The 11597-nt window shown below is 35.6% G+C and overlaps 1 long non-coding RNA gene across 3 annotated transcripts; it reads left to right on the forward strand.

The window, feature by feature from the left end:
* Positions 1-4758: 4758 nt before the first annotated feature.
* On the forward strand, positions 4759-9526 carry LOC107869631. 3 transcript variants are annotated; one of them, XR_007054300.1, is made up of 10 exons: positions 4776-5898; positions 5983-6054; positions 6144-6318; positions 6971-7029; positions 7109-7180; positions 7351-7397; positions 8003-8075; positions 8304-8383; positions 8463-8512; positions 9326-9526. It is a non-coding gene; the product is annotated as an uncharacterized LOC107869631 (long non-coding RNA). The 3 variants fall into 3 exon arrangements; XR_007054298.1 differs by having other exon boundaries at positions 4759-5898; positions 8003-8383; XR_007054299.1 differs by having other exon boundaries at positions 7943-8383.
* The last annotated feature ends 2071 nt before the right edge of the window (positions 9527-11597 follow it).

Here is an 11597-nt window from a genome sequence, read left to right on the forward strand (position 1 = left end):
TATATGTGTTTTTATCATTCGAACAAGTACAATGTAATGGAAGATGCCCTTAGTAGATTGTTTATTGGTAGTGTTGCTGATGTAGAGGATGATACGAAATAGTTAGTCAGGGAGGTTCATCATCTTTCTAGATTAGGTATGTTATTGGTGGATTTAGCTGAGGGTAGTGTATGGGTTTAGAATAGTTTGGAATCTTCTCTGGTTGAGAAAGTAAAAGAGAAGCAAGATAGGGATTCCAGTCTGGTTAAGTTGAAGGAATCAATTAAAGATCAGAAGGTAGAGGTTTTCTCCCATTAGGGAGATGGTGGGTTGTGATGTCAGAGTAGGCTGTATCTGTCGGGTATAGATGGTTTGATGTAGCAAATTCTTATAGAGGCACATGGTGTGCATTATTTTATTGATCTAAGAGCCAATAAGATTTATCACAATTTATAGGAAATCTATTGGTAGAGTGATATGAAGAGGGATATTATAGAGTTCATAGCTAAGTTTCCTAATTATCAATAGGTTAAGGTTAAGCAATAGAGGCCGAGTGGCACAATTCCAGAGTTCAACATTCCCACTTAGAAGTGGGAAGAGGTGAACATAGATTTTGAGACACAATTTCCCCATTCGCGTCGTCAACATGATTCAATATGGGTTATTATAGACAAGATGACCAAATTAGACCATTTTTTGCTAGTTCAAACTTTCTGTACAGTCGAGGACTATGCCAAGCTCTATATTAGAGAGTTGGTTAGATTGTATAGATTCCTGTTGTCAATCATTTTAGATAAAGGTACTCAATTTACCTCTCACTTTTGGAAAGATTTTCAGAAGAGTCTTGGTACCCAAATTCATCTTAGTACAGCCTTTCACCCTCAAATAGATGGTCACGAAAAGAGGACTATTCATAGCCTAATAGAAATATAGAGAGCAAGTGTTATATACTTTAAGGATAGTTGGGATGATCACTTGCCTTTGATTGAGTTTGCCTACAATAAAATTTATTATTCCAGTATTCAAATGTCTCTATTTGAGGCTCTATATAGGAGAAGATATAGGTCTCCTATTGGTTAGTTTGATGCAGTTGAAACTATAATAATAGGGAAAGATTCAGTATTTGATACGATGGAGAAGGTTCAGTTAAAGGAGAGGCTTAAAACAACCAAAAGCCGCCAGAAATCCTATGCAGATGTGAGGAGAAGAGATCTTGAGCTTTAGTTTGGTGATTTAGTTTATTTGAAAATCAGTCCCATGAAGGAAGAGAAGAGGTTTGGAAAGAAGGGCAAGCTCAGTCCCTGATATGTAAGCCTTTACATAATGTTGAGTCACTTTACAAAAGTAACTTATAAGCAAGAGCTTCCTATAGATTTGGCATCAGTTCATCCAGTGTTCCATGTCTCTTTGTTAAAGAAGTGTATTGGCGACCCAGCTGTAGTAGTCCCTTTAGAAAGTACGAATGTTTAGGAAAACTTTTCTTTTGAAGAAATCCCAGTTGAAATACTAGATCCTCAGATTCGTAGACTGAGGGACAAAGTTCTTAGGAGGAATTAGTCCGTTGAGGGAGACACATGGGAAGCAAAAGTAGACATGTGTACCAAGTACCCTCACCTTTCTCCGCTAAATTAGACTCAATTTTAGATAACAATTTTCCATAGATTATCTCATTTCCATTCTCAGTTTTAGCTATATAATCATCTTCCTATCATTCCATGCATTCACGAATCAGTATAGTCAAGTATCATGTTTTAGACTTAGTCATGTAACCATGTTTTCAATTATGCATTTTCAGTATATGATTTCGGTTCCCTTAGTATTCTTAGCTTAATTAGTCTTATTCGAGGACAAATGTTCCCTAGGGGGAGATGTTATAATACCCCGTATTTGTCTTAGCTCAGTTCAGGTCGTAGTGCATGCATTAAAGGCTTAGAACCTGAAAATTTAGCTAAGTGTTGGAGACTTAGTTTTATTTTTGGCCTCTTAACTTTGATGATTTTTAAAGTGACCTTCTTAACCCGGAGATGTAAGTTCTTGAGTTAATTCATATTCAGGGGTGTAAGGGGAATGTCTCGGGGAAGTTTTTGATTTTTTGCATGAGGATTGAAGCACGTTTAGATTTTGTTACCAGCACCTCAATGTGATTGCATCGTATCTCGATGGTTATAGAGATGATGATTTCATCACATCGTGGTGATGCTTAATTCAACATTCCAGTTATGAATATAAATCCTAGAGGGGCAGTCTTATCTTTTCCCATTTCCAAATCTATAAAAACACAGTATTAACCTTTAGTTGACGCATTATATGCCCATATTCCTCGATTTCTCTCTAATTTAAACTCTAACCCTTCCCCAAGTTCATCAAGTTCAAGCATTTTCCCTTTAAGAAAGCCAAGAAATTGTGCTTCCCAACCCAACAGCGTTCAAGACAAATTAATCCTCTTTCAAGATTAAAGTTTTAAGGTATGTTTGTTGTTCATCCATGAGTGCTTTTCACCCATGGAGTCCAAGAATCAATTTTTAAGTTTGAAATTATGGTTTTCACATGTTATTATGAATTATATCCATGAAGCTCATACGAACTTTGATTTCGAATCATGTTTACTATGTGATTTCATGACAAGTATCCCTTGACACTCTTGAATGATGATTATTTGCATGTTAAATCTTTAACCCATGTTTTTGATATTGCAATTATGCTATTATCACATGTTTTAACTATTCCCATTCTTTAACTCATGAACCTCATGTGTTTGATTCCTATGAGATCAATTTTGTGTTAAGCTATATTTCTTTATTGATACTTCTATTCAGTACTGGGGGTTATGAATATCGAAAACTTAGTTGTTTACTTAGTCTCAGTATCTTTCAGAATTATTTCATATATGGGTGAGCATTTTTTATTCAGTTAGTTATCATAATCAGTTAAACTTAGATCAGTTCAGTAATTCTAGTTAGTTCAGTTAGGAGTAGGATTTAACACCGAGCAATTCTAGGGATAGGGGCTCACCTAATAGTAGAGGGTGTGACTCTTAGTAGTACTCCCTATATTCCAAAACTACGTAGCTAGTGTATGTGTGAGATATTAACTTACCCGTTGAGGGTCGACACATATCTCACCAGGGCACCTGCCAGTAGAGGGTAACTCTTTAGTCCTTTGGGACTTTACTTTAGTGGATTCACACAACCATTATTAGTACCCGTTGCATGGTACTGAAAGCCTTCCTAATGGGGTCACAGGTTGGACCCCAATTAGCTCAGATCGAGGCCTGTCGGTTAGATGATAGCTCGTCTCAGTCCCGTATTTAGTGTAGATTCCATTTTCAAGTTTGTTTGACCATAGCATTCACTTATCAGTATTTCAGTAATTTAGTTTATGGACTATTTTAGAACATGTTTTATGCATGGTCATGCATTCTCAGATTTTATAGTTTTAATGTATTTATATTCAGGTATTCTATGTTATTCATTAAGTTAGTTATTATTCATACATATGAACCCATGCATATTAGCCTAGCCTCATCTCTTATACTAGTACATGCAAAGTACTGATCGCATACTCTTTTCTTGCTCTATAATGTTTAATATCATAGGTTCAAATGCTGAGGCTCCTGACCACGCGGAAATAGTTTAGCCTATCAGCAGTAGTAGTTGTGGTGAGTCCTCATCTATCGAGGACATGGTGGTTTATATCAGTTTACTTCAGTATTTTAGTATTTTCTTTTAGTTGTCATTTGGAGTTAGTTAGGGCCTGTCCTATCAACTCTTTTCAGTTAGTTTTAGAGGCTTTCAGACATTTCAAATAGTCAGTTGATTTTTTAATCTTTTTAGTCATATTTTTAGTATGTTCGTTGAGATTTCATACTTGAGAATTTGCTTATATTAATTTAAGTACTTAAAACCTCTGGCATTATTTAGTTATTTCCGCACATGTGTATTCTATTACCATATTATTAAGTGCTAACACCAGTTCATGGGTTAGCTTATGGTCTTTTGGGATCATAAGCACCATTGTCACGACTAAGGGCTAACCTCGGGTCATGACAACTTGTCACAAATTTTTTCTATATATCCTATACATTTATGAGTTCTCTTTGTACCCTTATATGTTTGTACTCTCTCTTTTATTATGAACATCAATTGTTGCATAAACACTACAATATCCATTTGTTTCTTCTTATAAGTCTTTCAGTTTCTTGCCTACCATGTAAGGTATATTACTCTACTATATATTGCACTGATCAACTCTTTCTAAAGCCTACACCAATGTTTCTTCTCTATATTGTGTAGTTTTGCTGTTACTTCTTGTTGACCAAGTTTAATGCTCATCCATTGATGAACTACTGATCACACCTTCTAGGGGTGGATCCAGGGTAGTGGGTGGAGGTTCTCAGGAACCCATTGACTTTTCACACAGATAAACCTAGTCAATAATATGAGTTACAAGTTGGGAACACATTAACAAAGTGAGTTGTTGGTCTAGTGAAGTAAATTGGCTAGTAAAACTTTTACAACCCTTTTGGTTGTGGGTTCAAGTCCTCTTAGTTACTATTTTTTTTTATTTTGGTTAATGTCGGGAATCCACAAATTTAAATCCTGAATTTGCCTCTAATATCTACTTAATCTATCTATACTCCACTAGTAGATGATAAGATCTTCCACCTCATCAATTGCACAGAGCACACATGTACTCGTGTCACAGCCTAACCCTATCCCAGATATTCTTTCTTTTGTTAGTAACTTCTTAAGTGCTGCCAACCATAGAATAGAGCCATATTTTTGTAACATCAATCTGCTACAGAGCTGTTAGTTAGCAATAAACAATGTCTCTTTCCCCACAATGGCAAAATAAACTCCTAGGCATATTAATGATGTATCTTCTCTTATTATACCATCCTTCAATCTCTATCTTAATGTTATTGAGCTTCTTCTAATACTAATCATAATCCATCACAGCTTTTATGCTCCTAGATACTCTCACTCTGCTTCATATAAATGTTGTGGATCCATCAAACCTACAACAACTCCTTATTAATTACTAACTTCCATGTCAACTTTCCCACTGCATCCAAGTTTAATAATTGCAGCTCCTAATGTTAAGTCCTCCATACACCTTTGCCCTACATACTTTGTCCTATGCTACCAGTGATATCTTTTTAGCATCTTCAATAATTACCCACAAGAAAAACATAAATATTTTATCCACCCCCTTCAAAACACTATATAGCCAAATGAATATATACCCGTAAATGTTGTGTAGTAAAAATAAAGAAACATTTATAGCATGGAGACGACCTGCCACTACCTGAAGTTTCCCCTATTGCAATGAACTTTTAGGCGACGGTGCCAAAAGTGTTGCAATAGAGGGTCTATTGCAACGGTTTCAACTGTTGCATAAAAAAATTATTCTAGTACACCCATTAGATGATATAAGCATTGCTGTTGTTTGATAACCATTGAAATAGAGTGTTTTATTGCAACGGCTGCCTGTACCGTTGCCATAGAATGAGCTATGACATGGCTTTATTACAAATAGGAAGCTATTACATTGGTTTGCTTTTTCCCACCATAAAATTTCACTACAAAACCATCAAAAATAAACCCTTTTACATATAAATCACACTAAGTCTTAAACCAAAAATAAATAAATTTCACCAGATCTGATCAGCCACTACTATGACTACCATACTCCAACTACCATATCACTCTCCAGCCTCCATACTGTGACCATCATACCACAGGTCTAACCACAGTATCACTACTCCGACAACCAGACCTTAATTTCAAATCTGCTCCGACCATCTCTTCATGAATCCGAAGAGTGTGACCATTGTAGCTCGATTTTGAAGCTACTCTGACTTCAGCTCCTCCACTTCTGAACAAAACATCTGTGTCTAAGCTTTGACTCAATGTTCAGGTACCTGCCATTTTTCATTTTTGCATTCTTTTTTGTATTTATTTGATATGTTTATAAAGTGTTCGATGATTTGTGCCAATGAAGTAAATCACTGTAGAAGACTGCTGAATCATTTATGTTGTCACGACAAGGGATCCATATAGAACCTAGCCAATGGTATGGTCAAAACCTTGAGTTGGAAGTAAAAAAAAGTAGTTTTTTAGCCTAATTCACACCATCCATTTGCGTTTTGTGAATACCTGCAGGTCATGGTGCCATTTAGGTATGAATTATTTTTTACGAAGCTGCTATCACTGGTGGAATCATGGGAGATACCGATGACTAGGACAGATGATGCTGTTGAAAGAATCTTGAGAGTTAAATTTGTTATTTGAAAATCCGTTTACAGATAGATCATTGATAGACTTTGTTGGTTGCAAGGTATTCTTACATCTTTCTATTGCCTATTGGAACTATTTAGACATTTCTGAGTCTAACACTACTTTTACTACATTTATAAGAGTACAACATCATCTCATATTGGAGAACAATCGCATAACATGAGTAGGCAAGAACCACTTCTTAAAAGAAACTCCCTCTTAAAATGGATTAATAGCCTCCCAACCCCATCTTTATAGATAGAAAGTCATTGCTAGTTTTGAAAATGCCTTCTAGAACCTTGTCTATCTGCCTTTTGGAATCTTGTCTATCATACTCTTCCCTAAAAGCTTAAGTTTTAATCAGATTACATATGACCAAGGTGTTTGTTACCTTTATCCCTTTAAGTTCATATACCCATTACTGCTCAACATAACAACAACAACAACAAACCCAGTATATTCTCACAACTACTCAACATAGTATTATAAATATTTCTCTCCAATCTATTTGTTACTTTTTCCGGACCAAAAAAAAACAAAAGAAAAATTATTTGAGAACTTAGTTTTGCAAGGACATGAGCAGGAATTCAGTTAATGCATCAGATTTTCCATCATGGATTCCAAGCCTGCAATCATTAACAATATTGTATGCTCTATCTCTCTCTTATATTTTTTGTTTCTACATGTGTTTGTTTATGCACGACCACGAGCAGGTTTACAAGTGTATGCATATACAGTGCTAGTGTGTGCCTGCATCATTTGATATGGACAGGTTTCCTTTTCTTTCTTATTCTTATGGATTCAATTCCTAGAAGTTCTTTTTAACCTAATGAAGGACCTTGTGTTGTTAGGGTAGTGGAAGACACAGGACTTTAGGCATCAGTTCCAGCTAAGCTTTTCAGCCTTTATCGGTTGCAGACAGTGTTAGTGTCCCTTTTTCTTTATATGGTGTAGATTGAGTATCTTAACTGAATGTCCTAACTCCATTGAGTATACTGAGATTTGATGACAATGTGCTCATTTCTTACAACAACAAACTAAACGTCTCACCTGAAATTAGAACTCATGCTGATGATCTTGGATACTAATGTAGAGAATGGACAGCTACATGGACAGGACTCAGTGGGAGAATCACAGTTGGTAAGTACTATCTGATTACAAATCTCTCCCTAAAATGATTATAGACAATACATTATCAGGAGAGTTTAGTAACCATACAATACTAATCAAAATCCGAAGTCTCATTTCTCACTTGGTCTCTCAAATTGAAGAGAGAAGAATTTTAGTTTTCATTCTAAACTTTAGGAAGAAAATATTTCATTATCTTCTTGTTCAGGCATATTAAAACATCTACACATTGTATCAACCATCCTCTCTCATTATTTGCACAGTGCTTCACTTCCATTGCACCTTGTTCGCAAAGTTCTTCTTATAGTGAATTGTGGTTCTCCTACTTTTCACAACCCCAAACCCAATCTCCTAGAGTTGATTCTACTTCCATCCCATGATGAAGGCTATGTTATTGATGTTGTTTTACCATATTAACCAGCCAATGAGGTCTTATCTTCCCCCATTCTTTCCTCTATGCTTTGAAATCCTTGTTTTATTCATTTTCTTTGTATTTTATGTTACCAAGACTTGTATTTTAGTCCATCTCTTTTCCTTTGTTTTTTCTTTCTTATCAGGGTTCGATTATTTTAGATGTAATGATTCACAGAGATTGTAATTACGGGTTGTGCTGGCAGGTTACTGAACTTAAAGCTGAAAGGCTTGTAGAAATAGCTCCTCACTACTATCAGTTTAAAGATGTCGGAGACAGTAAGTTCTCTTACTGTCTTTTATTGCAGCAATGGCTGCCTTATTGGTGCCTCACGGCACATTACTAAGAGTAGTCCCCCATCTCGTCCCTCATGAGTGACGTGAAATCCCACTTGGACGTTGCGTTTAATCAAAGGACTAGCGGTACTCATTATTATTTTCAACAAAATATTTGTTGTTTACAGTTTCCTAGTTTGAGTTATTTGCTCTTTCTTTCTTTTGTTGGAGGCTTTCAAGAGTGCGCTAAAATCCTTTAGGAGTAACATCATATTCTCAAATGGCCTGCTAGATCCATGGAGTGGTGGCAGGTATTCTTTAGTTTCTTGTGTAGACTATGCAACTGAATATAATAGTTTTACTAAAATTATATGTCAAACATTTTTGTAGCGTCCTGAAGAATGTGCCAGAAACTATAGTTGCTCTTATAACTGAGAAAGGTAATTCCCTAACTATTTTTTTGTATAATTCCTCATTATCCTCATTCTTGGATATAATTAACAGTATAACAACTTGTCTTTTCTCTTAAGTAATCAGCAAGTTTACTGGTTATGCTACTGTAGTTATTTGTGTGTTGAGTTATGCATGAAGTGCCTGTTTTAGTAAACAACCTTATAACCGTTAAAGCCGTGAAGTGCCACCGTTTAAAGCCTAATCTATATGTAAAACTTAATGGCCACCATTAAGTAAACAACCTTATATTAGTAAACAACCTTATAACCTTAACGACCACCGTTTAACCTTATTACCTTATATTAGTAAACAACCTTATAACCTTAACGGCCACTATATAATCTTATAACTTTATAACCTTAACGGCCACCATTTAACCTTATAACCACCGTTAAGTAAACAACCTTATATTAGTAAACAACCTTGTAACCTTAACGGCCACCGTTTAACCTTATAACCATATATTAGCAAACAACCTTATAACCTTAACGGCCACCGTTTAACCTTATAACCTTATAACCTTAACAGCCACCATTTAACCTTATAACCACCATTAAGTAAACAACCTTATAACCTTAATGGCCGCCGTTTAACCTTATAACCTTATATTAGTAAACAACCTTATAACCTTAATGGCCACCGTTTAACCTTATAACCTTATAACCTTAACGGTCAAAATTTAACCTTATAACCTTAACTAGCTAACTTATATGTTGTTTACGTACTTATTTTTTTGTGCAATAATCCTTTTTATGTTGTTATTTAAGTGCAAATTTATATTATTTGTTCTTTTTTTATAGGTGTGCAAAATGAAGAAAGAGATGAAGAAAATGATGAAGACATTGACCTTACTTAGAAGATTTTTGGGTTGTGGTTAAATGCTCTAATATCAATAGTTTTGTGTTGAATTTTTTGAAACTTATCGTGACTTGAACTTGCTAGTATGTAAAAACTTAACTAATCATTTGGACTTGATACATTTTACTTTGGGATTTAAATTACTAGCTTGTTGCATATTTTGAATTATAAGATTATTAATGAATAATTTTGTTTTGTGATATGTAAATATTGTGTTAGCACAGAATAACAATAGGTAGTCAAAAACTGTTGTAACAAAATAACAAAAGCGTCCCATTAGATGCTATTGTAATGGTTTAATGTCGTTGCAATAGATGAAAGTATACATTCCAAAAAGTAATGAAATAGTTGTAATAGGTAGTCAAAAAGCGTTGCAATAGAACAACAAAAGCATCACAATAGCATATATTGCAATGGTTACTAACCATTGCAGTAGCATCTATTGCTACGGTTCTTAACCGTTGCAATAGATGAAAATAGGCGTCTCAATAAGTCAAAAAATAACAGTCGCAATAGGTCTATCTATGGCAACGGTTGTCAGAAACCGTCACCATAGCTCTCCCTATGGAGAAATCGTTGTAATAGACCTATCGTAATGCCCACCTATGGGAATCTTGCAGAACCGCTGCGATAGATCTATGGCAATGGTTTTTTGTCTATTGCAATAGTTTTCCAATCGTCACCATGGATATAATTTCTGGTAGTGTGCATAAGAAAGATTCCTAGTCGAAGATGCTCAAATTTTCTCTGTGATCTTCAGACATAGTTGGTGATAATCCAACTTGTTGGACTTCTTTGGAGATAGTGGTAATCCCAAGTATCTCATAGGAAATCTATAAGGGACCAAACTAGTTAGGTGAATTAACTTCAGTCTCTTCTCTTTTTTCAACCCTGCTATGTTAATACTTGACTGTTCTTTGTTAGCCACTAAGCTAGTTATATTAGAGAAGTGCTCTTTTTCCTCCATTTCCTTACCTTCAACTGTGTCTTTAGCTTTACAGAACATCATCAGATCATCGACAAAATCTAGGTGATTTAGTTTTGTCTCCTTACACATAAGGTGGCACACATAGTTAGGTAAGGAACTCATTTGTTTTAGTAACCTTGATAGGTATTCCATAACCATCAAAAATAATAACGGGAAAATGGGATCCCCCTGCCTTAATGTAATGCCCCAATTTTTTCGCCCTTAAAAATTTCTCAAGCTTTGATCTCATTTCCTTGATTCTCCCTTGACAATACAAGTCATATGGTGTCTTGAATGGTCTAGTGACCCTAGTCGTAGGGTTTCTAGTGGATGGTGTTTTGGTTTTTGCCTTGGTTACGGCTTAGGGATACGAGTCATAAGGACTAGTGACAAGTCGTTAGAATGAGAAATAACCAAATTAGTAAGTTTGTGGCTAGAATCAACTCTAAGTACAAGCGGCTCACTAAGATCTGTGAGGATAGGTTATGAGCCGTGAGGTGAAATCGTAGGTTTCTCAGTGTCTACCCCATTTGAGTTCTACGTATCCTATGATTGGACCTTACAAGTTTTAGGCTCTAGTTATGAGTAAGGCGGTTGATTCATAAGGTTGAAAGTATATACGGGTCTTGGTCAGTGTCTTTGTTATGAATCATGCTCACGAGTCGTAAGGATTGTGTAACGCCCGAATCTATTACCCAGAACACTACACAGTGCTCATGACCCTAAAGGACTACAAGCTAACCCATGACTAATATCTGTACCTGTATACTACATAAAATACTGAATAATGCAGAAACAGGAATTAAAAGGCCATAAGGTTCAATACTGGATATAATATGAATAATATAACATCTGTGTGGGGTAATAAAAGACACAAAACAAAACTAAAAATTCTGAAGTCTGAAACATGATAGTCTGAAAAGCCTCTAAACATGGTTGTTTGAATGAGTAAGGAGTTGATGGGACATGTCCCCAACTAACTCCTACTAATAAACAAATTAGTGATAAAGAAACATAAATGATCATGTCCTCGAAAGATGAGGACTCACTTCTAACTCGGATTGCTGATGTATAGAATCTGATGTTGCGCTGGAGCTCGTGTCTCTGAACCTATGGTATAAGACACCATATCATGAATGTGTCAGTACGACTGAATGTACTGGTATGTATGTGAGGTAGGATAAATGCATGGGGTTCATATGCATGAACAATAATAATAACTGACTGACTATCATGAGCGTGAGAAT

Source organism: Capsicum annuum, chromosome 4 (genome assembly GCF_002878395.1).
Source record: "Capsicum annuum cultivar UCD-10X-F1 chromosome 4, UCD10Xv1.1, whole genome shotgun sequence".
NCBI lineage: Eukaryota > Viridiplantae > Streptophyta > Magnoliopsida > Solanales > Solanaceae > Capsicum > Capsicum annuum.